This window comes from Canis lupus, chromosome 4, assembly GCF_048164855.1.
Source record: "Canis lupus baileyi chromosome 4, mCanLup2.hap1, whole genome shotgun sequence".
Lineage (NCBI taxonomy): Eukaryota > Metazoa > Chordata > Mammalia > Carnivora > Canidae > Canis > Canis lupus.
This window is the reverse complement of record NC_132841.1, coordinates 11,348,456-11,360,706: the sequence shown is the minus strand read 5'-3', so window position 1 is coordinate 11,360,706 and position 12,251 is coordinate 11,348,456. Positions and strand designations below refer to the sequence as shown.

The following is a 12,251-nucleotide window of genomic DNA, read 5'->3' as shown; positions in this document are numbered from 1 at the left end:
TTTGCTGTTTTTTCTCTAGCTCCTTTATGTGTAAGGTTAGCTTTTGTATTTGAGTTCTTTCCAGTTTTTGAATGGATGCTTGTATTGCGATGTATTTCCCCCTTAGGACTGCTTTTGCTGCATCCCAAAGATTTTGAACGGTTGTATCTTCATTCTCATTAGTTTCCATGAATCTTTTTAATTCTTCCTTAATTTCCTGGTTGACCCTTTTATCTTTTAGCAGGATGGTCCTTAACCTCCATGTGTTTGAGGTCCTTCCAAACTTCTTGTTGTGATTCAGTTCTAATTTCAAGGCATTATGGTCCGAGAATATGCAGGGGACAATCCCAATCTTTTGGTATCGGTTCAGACCCGATTTGTGACCCAATATGTGGTCTATTCTGGAGAAAGTTCCATGTGCGCTTGAGAAGAATGTGTATTCAGTTGAGTTTGGATGTAAAGTTCTGTAGATATCTGTGAAATCCATCTGGTCCAGTGTATCATTTAAAGCTCTCGTTTCTTTGGAGATGTTTTGCTGAGAAGACCTATCGAGTATAGAAAGAGCTAGATTGAAGTCACCAAGTATAAGTGTATTATTATCTAAGTATTTCTTCACTTTGGTTAATAATTGATTTATATATTTGGCAGCTCCCACATTCGGAGCATATATATTGAGGATTGTTAAGTCCTCTTGTTGAATAGATCCTTTAAGTATGATATAGTGTCCCTCTTCATCTCTCACTACAGTCTTTGGGGTAAATTTTAGTTTATCTGATATAAGGATGGCTACCCCTGCTTTCTTTTGAGGACCATTCGAATGGTAAATGGTTCTCCAACCTTTTATTTTCAGGCTGTAGGTGTCTTTCTGTCTAAAATGAGTCTCTTGTAGACAGCAAATAGATGGGTCCTGCTTTTTTATCCAGTCTGAAACCCTGCGCCTTTTGATGGGGTCATTAAGCCCGTTCACATTCAGAGTTACTATTGAGAGATATGAGTTTAGTGTCATCATGATATCTATTCAGTCTTTGTTTTTGTGGACTGTTCCACTGAACTTCTTCTTAAAGGGGAATTTTAAGGGGCCCCCTTAAAATTTCTTGCAGAGCTGGTTTGGAGGTCACATATTCTTTTAGTTGCTGCCTGTCTTGGAAGCTCTTTATCTCTCCTTCCATTTTGAATGAGAGCCTTGCTGGATAAAGTATTCTTGGTTGCATGTTCTTCTCATTTAGGACCCTGAATATATCCTGCCAGCCCTTTCTGGCCTGCCAGGTCTCTGTGGAGAGGTCTGCTGTTACCCTAATACTCCTCCCCATAAAAGTCAGGGATTTCTTGTCTCTTGCTGCTTTAAGGATCTTCTCCTTATCTTTGGAATTTGCAAGCTTCACAATTAAATGTCGAGGTGTTGAACGGTTTTTATTGATTTTAGGGGGGGATCTCTCTATTTCCTGGATCTGAATGCCTGTTTCCCTTCCCAGATTAGGAAAGTTTTCAGCTAGAATTTGTTCAAATACATATTCTGGCCCTCTGTCCCTTTCGGCGCCCTCGGGAACCCCAATTAAACGTAGGTTTTTCTTCCTCAGGCTGTCGTTTATTTCCCTTACTCTATCTTCATGGTCTTTTAATTGTTTGTCTCTTTTTTCCTCAGTTTCCCTCTTTGCTATCAACTTGTCTTCTAGGTCACTCACTCGTTCTTCCACCTCGTTAACCCTCGTCGTTAGGACTTCTAGTTTGGATTGCATCTCATTCAATTGATTTTTAATTTCTGCCTGATTAGCTCTAAATTCTGCAGTCATGAAGTCTCTTGAGTCCTTTATACTTTTTTCTAGAGCCACCAGTAGCTGTATAATAGTGCTTCTGAATTGGCTTTCTGACATTGAATTGTAATCCAGATTTTGTAACTCTGTGGGAGAGAGGACTGTTTCTGATTCTTTCTTTTGAGGTGAGGTTTTCCTTCTAGTCATTTTGCTCAGTGCAGAGTGGCCAAAAGCAAGTTGTATTGGGAAAAAGAGAAAAAGAGAGGAGAGAAAGAAGGAAAGAAAAGAGAAAGAGAAAAAAAAAGGGAAGAAAAAGAAAAAAAAACGAAAAAAAAAAAAAAGAAAAAGAGAAAGAAAAAGGAGAAAAAAAGAGGGTGGGGGAAGGAAACAAATCAAAAAGCAAAACAAATCAAAAAGCAAAACAAAACAAAAACAAAAACAAAAACAAACAAACAAAAAAAGAACCACCGGGGAGTATCTTCTGATTCTGTGTTAAGTCCCTTGGCTTCTCCTGGAAGTTGTCCGTCTAGCTGGTGTTCTGGGGGAGGGGCCTGTTGTGCTGATTTTCAGGTGTTAGCAGTTGGGGGAGCTGCTGTGCCCCTGCCTGGTGCAGGGCTCGGTGGGGGTTGTTTACCCCGTGAGGCCGCAGGAGGAACAGCCCCAGTGGCGGGGCAGCTCTGGAAACCTGGATTCAGCTCCGGCAGGAACTCCGTCTGCAGGGCCTGGAGGCTCCGGGCGGGGCCGCTGATCTGCTCAGCTGGGGCAGGAGCGTCCTCGCTGTCCTGGGCCCTCCCGGCCTCTGCCTGTCCCGGAGGAGGCCGGATCCTGGGCTGTGTCCCGGCGCCCTGTGCTCCGGAGCCTGCGCTGTTGGATTCGCGCTCCCGGGCCGCGCAGCCCCCTCCGCGGAGCCGCCGCCCAAGCCCCTCCGAGCTGCTCCTGGAACCGCGCAGCCCCCTCCGCACGGAGCCTCTTCCTCTGCCCGAGCCCCTCCGAGCTGCTCCCGGGGCCGCGCAGCCCCCTCCGCGGAGCCTCCGCCCGAGCCCCTTCAGCTGCTCCGGGTCCCGCCGGGTCCCGCCGTGCGCGCTGCAGCCCTTAGGGAGCTCGGCGCACTCTCCTGGGCGCGCAGTTGCTGTTACTGTCCCCGGGAGCCCGAGGGCATCCCCGCCCTCCTGGGTCCTGCTCCACCTCCCCGCGAGCCCCTTTCCGCCCGGGAAGGTCGGTGCAGCTCCTGCGTCTCCGGGCCGGGGCTCTCCTGTCCTGGGGACACTCGCCCCGGCCTCAGCCCGGCTCCTCGCGGGGCCCCTCCCCCTTGGAGGCCTTTGTTCCTTTATTTCTTTTTCCCCGTCTTCCTACCTTGATAGATGCGCGAACTCTTCTCACTGTAGCATTCCAGCTGGTCTCTCTTTAAATCTCAGGCCGAATTCATAGATTTTCAGGATAATTTGAAGGTTTTCTAGGTAGTTTGGTGGAGACAGGTGATTTGGAGACCCTACTCTTCCGCCATCTTGCTCCTCCCCCTTCAATTTTTTTTATTAAGTGTTCTATACTTTTCAGAGTACAGATCCTTTATCTCTTTGGTTAGGTTTATTCCTGGGTATTTTGTGGGTTTTCATGCAATTGTAAATGGGATCAATTCTCTGATTTTTCTTTCTTCAGTCTCAGTGTATAGAAATGCAACTGACTTCTGTGCATTGATTTTATATCCTTGCCACTCCTTGCAACTTCCTGTATCAGTTCTAGCAATTTTTTGGTGGAGTCTTTTGGATTTTCAATGTACAGTATTGCATCATCTGCAAAGAGTAAAGGTTTTACCTCTTCTTTGCTGATTTAGATGCTTTTTATTTCTGTTATCAGATTGCTGAGGCTAGGATTTCTAGTACATGTTGAATAACAGTGGTAAGAGTGAACATTCTGTCACGTTCCTGACCTCAAGGGGAAGTTCTCAGGTTTTCCGCATTGAGAATGATATTCACTGTGGGCTTTTCATATACAGCTTTTATGATATTGAGGTATATTCCCTCTATCCCTACATTGCTGAGACTTTAAACAAGAAAGAATGCTGTACTTTGTCAAATGCCTTTTATGCATCCATTGAGAGCATCATATAGTTCTTGTCCTTTCTTCTATTAATATAGTGTAACACACTGATTGATTTGTGGATGTTGAACCATCCTTGCAGCCCAGGAATAAATCCCACATGGTCATGGTGAATAATCCTTTTAATGTACTGTTGGATCCTATTGGTTAGTATCCTGTTGAGAATCTTTGCATTCATGTTCATTGGAGATACTGGTCTGTAGTTCTTCTTTTTCGTGGCTCTTTGTCTGGTTTTGGGATCAAGGTAATGCCTTCATATAATGAGTTTGGAAAATTTCCTTCCATTTCTATTTTTTGAAACACCTTCAGAAGAATAGAATTCTTCTTTAAATATTTGGTAGAATTCCCCTGGGAGGCCATCTGGCCCTGGACTCTTGTTTGTTTGGTAGATTTTTGATTACTGCTTCAATTTCTTTGCCCGTTATGAGTCTGTTCAGGTTTTGTATTTCTTCCTGTTTCACTTTTGGTAATTTATTATGTCTCTTGGAATGCATCCATTTCTTCCAGAATGCTTAATTTGTCAGCATATAGTTATTCATAATGTGTTTTTATAATTGTATTTCTTCGGTATTGGTTGTAATCTCTTTCATTTATAATTTTATTTATTTAGCTCCTTTCTCTTTTCTTTTGGGGTTTATTGATCTTATTTATCTTTCAAAGAACCAGCTTCTTGTTTCATTGATCTGTTCTACTGGGGGTTTTTTGTTTCTATTTTGTGATTTCTGCTCTAATCTTCATTATTTCTCTTCTCAGGCCGAATTTAGGTTTTATTTGCTGTTCTTTCTCCAATGTCTTTAGGTGTAAGTTTAGATTGTGTATTTGAGATTTCTTGTTTCTTGAGGAGGGCTTCTATTGCTATATATTTCCATCTTAGAACCACCTTTGCTTTATCCCAAAGGTTTTGAACAGTTATGTTTCCATTTTCATTTGTTTCCATGAATTTTTTAAATTCTTCTTTAATTTCCTGGTTGAATCATTCATTTATTAGTAGGATGCTCCTTAACTTCTATGTATTTGTGTTCCTTCCAAATTTTCTCTTGTGATTGAGTTCAGGTTTTAAGGCATTGTGGTCTGAAAATATGCAGGGAATTACCCCAATCTTTTGGTACCAGTTGAGACCTGATTTGTGACCCAGTGTGTAACCTACACTGGAGAATGTTCCATGCACACTCAAGAAGAATGTGTATTCTGTTGCTTTAGGATGTAATGCTCTGCACATATTGATGAAGTCTATCTGGTCCAGAGTGTCATTCAAAGCCCTTGTTTCCTTGTAAATCTTCTGCTTAGATGATCTGTTCATTGCTGTGAGTGAGGTGTTAAAGTCCTACTATTATTGTGTTTTTATCAATATTTTTCTTTAATTTAATTTTATCAATATTTTTCTTTAATTTTGTTATTAATTGATGTATATAATTGGTTGCTCCTGTGTTAGAGGCATAAATATTTACAACTGTTAGATCTTCTTGTTGGATAGACTGTTTTATTGTAATACAGGATTCTTCTTCATTTCTTATTACAGTCTTTGGTTTAAAATCTAATTTGTCTGATCTAAGAATTCCTACTCCAGCTTTCTTTTGATGTCCATTAGCATAACAAATGGTCCTCCACACCCTCACTTTCAATCTGGAGGTGTCTTTGGGTCTAAAATGAATCTTTTGTGGACAGCATATTGATAGATCTTGGTTTTTTATCCAATCTGATACCCTGTGTCTTTTTATTAGAGCATTTAGTCCATTTACATTCAGAGTAACTACTGAAAAGTATTAATTTAGTGCCATTGTATTACTTGTAAAGTCACTGTTTCTGTATATTGTCTCTGTTTCTTTCTGGTCTGTGTTAATTTTCGGCTCTCTCTCCACTTAAAGGATCCCCTTTAATATTTCTTACAGGGCTGGTTTAGTGATCACAGATTCTTTTAGTGACTTTGTCCTAGAAGCTCTATCTTTCCTTCTATTCTGAATGACATCCTATCTGAATAAAGTATATTTACCTGCATATTTTTCATTTAGTATCCTGAATATATCATGCCAGTCCTTTCTGGCCTGCCAGGTCTCTGTGGGCAGGTCTGCTGCCAACCTTATGTTTCTACCTTTGTAGGTGCCTGGGTGGCTCAGTTGGTTAAGCATCTGCCTTTGGCTCAGGTCATGATCAAGGGGCCTGGGATCAAGCCCTCTATCAGGTTCTCTGCTAAGTGGGAGCCTGCTCCTCTGTCTCTCCCCTGCTCCTGCTCTTTTTTCTTTCTGTATCTCTCTCTCTCTCTCTCTCTCTCAAATAAATTTTTAAAAATCCTTAAAATGGAAATTCTAGAATGAAAAAATACATCTGAAATTTTAAAATAAGAGATTTTTCTCAGGAATAGATGGAATTACAAATAATCAGAATAAAGAGCCTAGAAGCAAACCCATGAAAGTGTAGCTACTTGATATATAACTGAACTGACATTGAAGATTGGTGGGTAAAAAAATATTCAGCAATTTATGTGGGATAAATAGATATTCATACCAAAAAAAAAAAAAAAAGGATACTTTCTCATACCACACATGACATCAATTCTAGACTGATTAAGGACTTAAATGTAAAAGGCAAAACTTTAAAAATTTTAGAGGATAATTTAGTAGAAAATGTTTATGATTTTGGGCAGGCAAGGAATTCTTAAGAAACAAAAAGTACTAAAGGCAAAATTATAACCTGACAAATTTGAAAATATTTTAAAAATTTTAAAGCTAGATACAACAGTGTACAAAGTACATTAACATTTTTATAGGAAAAAAGAGAAAATAAGGACATATATATAGTTATGTTGAAAAAGAAGCAGAGGAAAGATAACCAATGACAGATGAAAATGATTATCTAGATAGATAGATAGATAGATAGATAGATAGATAGATAGATAGGAGTAGAGTGGTTAGGAACTAGGTTGAGAGTGAAGATATAGGAATCTATTTATGTTTGTGTAAATATATATGTTAACAATTAGTAATTAATAATATATTTCATTATATATTGTTAATAATATGCAGTAAATGTATATATTCACCTGTAAACATGTAAATATTGCAGATATTTTTAAGTTAAATAAAAATGGCTTTTTAAAACCCAAACTCTAAAATTGAATACAAACAGAAACATATGACTCTACCTATAAGTCAAATTGATAGAGCACATAACCATACAGGGAAAATAATTAGTTCAAGTAAATTTTAAACAGAATTCCCTGACTGTTTACCCTTAGTATGATACAGCATGAGGATAAAAACAAATTATTCTTAAAAAATAAATTTAAAAAATTTAAAGATAAATTTTGAGTTCTATTTAGTTCTATTTTGAATAAGGGTATGGGTGATATTGCTCTAAAGCTGTTTTATGTGCAGTGTAGAATACAGCAAATGAGTAAATATTGTTTGTGGCATTGCTTGGGAAGCAGGGTTTTCACTATGGAAAAAGAGACACACCAAAATGGAATGGGAGAAGATAAGAAATAACCCTGTGATATTGGATCTGAATTAGAAGTATCAGCAAGAATTCAGGATTTGGGTTTTTTTTAAGGAATTTCCCAGGAGCTAGAAACAATGAGGCCCCAGTAACAGTGAATACACCTAGGACTCATAGGTTATATTCTAAATCCCATTCTCAATGAAAAGGAACAGAACTACTTGAAGACATGGCTGATACTGAATCTAGAACAAGAATTGTAAAGAATAAACCTGAATCACATGGTGCCAGAAAGCAAGTGTGTGCTTAAAGACTAGTGAATTCATGTTGTTAATAGCAACAGAGTTCTTTTCCAAATGAAAAATTATATGCGGCACTAATATGTGAAGGGAACAAAAGCAAAACTGGGTAAGGAGCTCAGATCCCTGGTCATTTACTCTCCATTTTATTTCCCATCATCATTCAGTGGCAGCCTCTGAGACCCATATTTGGAGAACCATTGGTCTATTGAAAAGAGCCTGGGTTTAAATGTCCGGAGACCTGGATTCTAACCCAAATTTGGCCAAACACTAGCCACATAGTCTTGAGTAAATATTTAGTGTCTCTGGGCTGTATTTACTTAAATATAAAGCAGGACTAAAGCGACTAATTTACCTATTTCACACTTGTTGTGATGGTCAAAGAAGATAATTCTGAAAATTCTTTGAAGGGTTAAATAAAATGGTTCTGCACTAGTGTAATTTATTACACCCCAGGGGGCATTTAGACAAATTCTCCTATACCATTTAGCAGCTGTCATTCTTAGCTGTTGCCAAATGGCAGTGTAGCAGTAACAGATTTTTAATACATATCAAGGGAAAATAGAGGTTCCTCTCTAGCCTTCCTTTCATCACAGATTTACTAGTCATGTATTGTGTCAGGCAACTGAAAGCACAAATACAAAAATGAAAGACTAAGATCTCCAGAGGTTCACTGTCTAATAAAAGACACATAGTATAAATAAAATACTTGAATGCAGTATGGGCACAACGCTGGAAACACTTATGTTACATTTGCAACCAGAAGACAATGCAATTAGCAGTACTAGGATTCAGAGCAGAGAGCAGTGGCAGGGGACAAACACTGCACAGAAGTGGCAGGGGACAAACACTGCACAGAAGTGAAGGTGCCAAGACAGTAAATCAGCTGGCAAAAATTAATGAGCACTAATTTAGAAGTAAATATGGCAGACTAAAATCATGCACTTACCTTTAGTCACCCTTGACACTTCACTAAAGTGGCAATGTGCACCTGGCAGTATAGCGAAAGGATGAATCAAGATGGGTTTAAACCAGCAAATCAAGGGAAGTTTAATAGCTAAAAAAATTGTTCAATGTAATTTGTCATATTAAGAAGTTAACGAAGAAATTCATACAATCAGTTCAATAGATGCAGAAAAACATTTGATAAAATTCAACTTTCTTTTGTGATTAAAAAGAAAAAGTTAGCAAACTTAAAATATAAGTGATCTTTCTTATCTAAAAAATAATAAATAAAAATAAATCTTAACCTACAAGCAAACATAACTTTTAATGCAGAGACACTGAAAATTATTCTTCTGATATAAGGAACAAAATAAGGATGTCACTGTTCCACTTGTCAACATTGTCCTAGGGGTCCTAGCCAAAACTATAAAGCAAAATGAAATAATATACAAGGGTTAAACACAAATGTAAGTGTCATTATTAGCAAGTGATATGATTGTGTTCCTAGAAATACAAAAATAATCTAGTGACAAATAATTCAGTTTAGCAAGGTTGTTAGGTACAACATCAATATAAAATTTGTTATTTCTATATATCAGCAGCAAACATGTAAAAAAAGTTAAAATAATATGTCATTTCTATGTCATCAAAAATATTAAATAACACAGGAATAATTATAACCCAAAATTTGTAAGGCTCATATGGCAAAAGATTGCAAAACTTTGATAAAGAAAACTAAAGGAGACCTAAACAAATAAAGAGACTATGTGCATTAATTAGGGGACTCAATATTATTAAGAGAACAGTTCTCCACAAACATATCTAGAATTCCAATGCAACTGAATAAAAATATCAATAGGTTTGGAGGAATACTAACAAGCCAATTCTAAAATATATATAAAATAACAAAAAACCTAGAATACAAAAACAATTAATTATAGTATGAATATTGGCTCTATCAAAAATAAAATATAACACTTAAAAGAAGTTAGTGGTGCAAGTATAGTAGACAAATTGAATAGAATATATGTGCTCCAGAAACGGACTTTCACATATATGAATACTTGACTTATGACAAAGGTAGTGGTATAGAGTAGTTAGATATGGATGGACTTTTCAACACATGATGGCAGGAACACTGAGTATCATTTTGGGGAAAAATGATATTGGAACATTTCAACTATGCAATGAAATAAAAATCAATTCCACTTAGCTCATGGTACTAAGTAGTAAAGACAAAACAATAGGTAATATAGAAGAATATAGTAGATAATATAGGAGAATATTTTTAGTACTTCAGGGCAAGGATATATATTTATAGAAATATATAGGAGATATTATAGGAGAAAATATAGGAGAATATTTTCAGAAATTCAGTGTAAGGAAATAATCCCCCCAAAAACACACAAAAGTATAAGGTCAATATTAAGAAAAATATTAATAAATTTGACAAAAATTAAATACTTCTGCTTATGAAAATATACCACTAAAAGAAACAATGACTCTCCAGGAGTAATGAGTGCCCCTAGTATCTAGATTGTAATCTCTTTATACTATTTCTCCAAAAAGAGAACCAAAGCACCTTTTAGACTTTTAGAAATGGCAATTCCAAATCTGTAACTTAAAATGTACAGGATGAGGGGTGCCTGGATGGCTCAGTTGGTTAATTGTCTGCCTTCAGCTCAGGTCATGATCCCAGGGTATCTGGGATCAAGCTCTGTGTCAACAGGCTCCTTGCTCAGCAGGGGGCTTGCTTCTACCCCTCCCTCTGCCTGCTCCTCCCCCTGCTTGATGCTCTCTTTCTGACAAATAAATAAAAATTTTTTTAATGTGCAGGATGAAGCAGAGACATCTGGTCCAGTCTTAAAGCAAGAAAGCTATCAATGGCTACTAGTATAATACTGAAAGAACACAGGAGCCAATTAGCAGAGGCTCATTCTGGCCAAAGATGGGGCAACTTAAAAATAATGGCCCCAATGAATTGAAGGATATCAAATTATACAAATCCATAATGATATTCCCAAAATGAAAACCCTTTGATTCAAAAGTTGCTAGAGAATGAAATCCTTACCTAAAAATTATAAATAAAAGGAAAGAATAGAGTTTTTATATTGCTTTCCCTGTATGCTGTACTGTAGGCCAACAAAATTAGTGACCAAAGAAATTTTTTCTTTATAAATTAATCACAGGTAGTAAATGCAAGAATGATAGTATTAGAAAATCACCAGTTCACAACTCCTAATGAAATAATTCAACTAGGCAACATTAATGGTTCAGAAATATTAAGTGAAAGGTTGAAGGAGAACTTTTTAATGGATCAATCATGTAGACACTATCTCAACTCAAATCTAAACATGACTAAGAGTAGGAAAACCAGGCCTTTTATGCTCCCAGACATGACGGATAGGAACTATATGGCATTACACCTATGTACTAGCAACAAAGATTTGGAAATTAACGTTAAAAAGGACTACTACTTATAACAGCAACAAAAATATAAAAACTTATGATGACCTTGGGTTAAACAAAGATTTCTTAGATTTCAAAGATTTCTTAGATATGTCAAAAATACAATTCATAACTAATTCATAAATTGGTCTTTAATAAAATTCAAGCTTTTGCTCTTTAAAAAGTGCCATTTTTCTTTAAATGGAGGAATGAAAATTAAAGAATGAGAATGAAAAGGCAAGTCACATACTGGGAAAAATCTTTGTAAAGCACATATTTGATAAAGGCCTTGCATCCAAAGTATCCTTTGAATGCTCAAAACTCAACTATAAGAGAAAAAAGCAAGACATTAAAAATTAGGAAAAGATTTAATCAGATACTTCACCAAAGAAGACATAAAGAGGGCACATGAAAATAAGCTCAATTATCATTGGTCAATAGGGAATGCAAATTAAAAGCTCAATGAGGCTCTACTACATACCTACTAAAATAGCTACAATTTAAAAGATGACTTTATGAGTATCGATGGGGGTATAGAAAACCTGAAACTTCATACACTGCTGGTAGGATTGTAAAGTGGCAAACCATTTTGACAAAGATTTTGGCAGTTTCCTTAAAAGTTAAACATATACTGCTCCAGCCAACGTGTTATACTGGTGGCAGAGTGGTGGATTACACTGTGCCTGGCAAAACAGAGCCTGAGGCCATGAGTAGATACATCAGCCCAGTGAACCTGGCTGCTTTCCCCCATCTGACCATGCTGCTATTGGACATTGGCATGTTTTTCACCACTTGGTCCTTTTTTTATGAGGTTACCTGCACCACACTTGGGATATCTACAAAGAGCTCCTTATCATCTTGGTAGCGTGGCTTTTCATGGACTTTGGAGTCCTCTTCCTGCTGCCCTGGGTTAGCATCTACATATGAATTCCCAAGGGTTGCAATCAAGTGGTATACCTGAATCCCTGGTTTTATAAATCTTTTTTTTTTTTTTTTTTTTTTTTTTACTATTGCTGGAAGTGTCCCACCTGCTGTGTACAATAAAGGCAGATGTGTAACCAAAACAACAAAAAAGTTAAATATATACCTATAATTTTATCCAGCCATGTAATTCCTAGGTATTTACCCAAAAGAAAGGAAGATAACATGCTCTCATTAAGACTTGCACAGGAATTTTTATAGCAGCTTTATTTTTAATAGCCAAAAAGTGGAAACAAATCAAATGTCCATCAGCAGATGGATAGACAAATTGTGGTATAGCCATACAATAGAATACTGGTCGGCAATAACAGGAAAGGAA

General features: G+C 37.3%; 1 pseudogene; it reads left to right on the top strand.

The window, feature by feature from the left end:
* The first annotated feature begins 11,657 nt into the window (after positions 1-11,657).
* LOC140631481 (dolichyl-diphosphooligosaccharide--protein glycosyltransferase subunit TMEM258 pseudogene) lies at positions 11,658-11,878 on the top strand (annotated as a pseudogene).
* Positions 11,879-12,251: the final 373 nt, after the last annotated feature.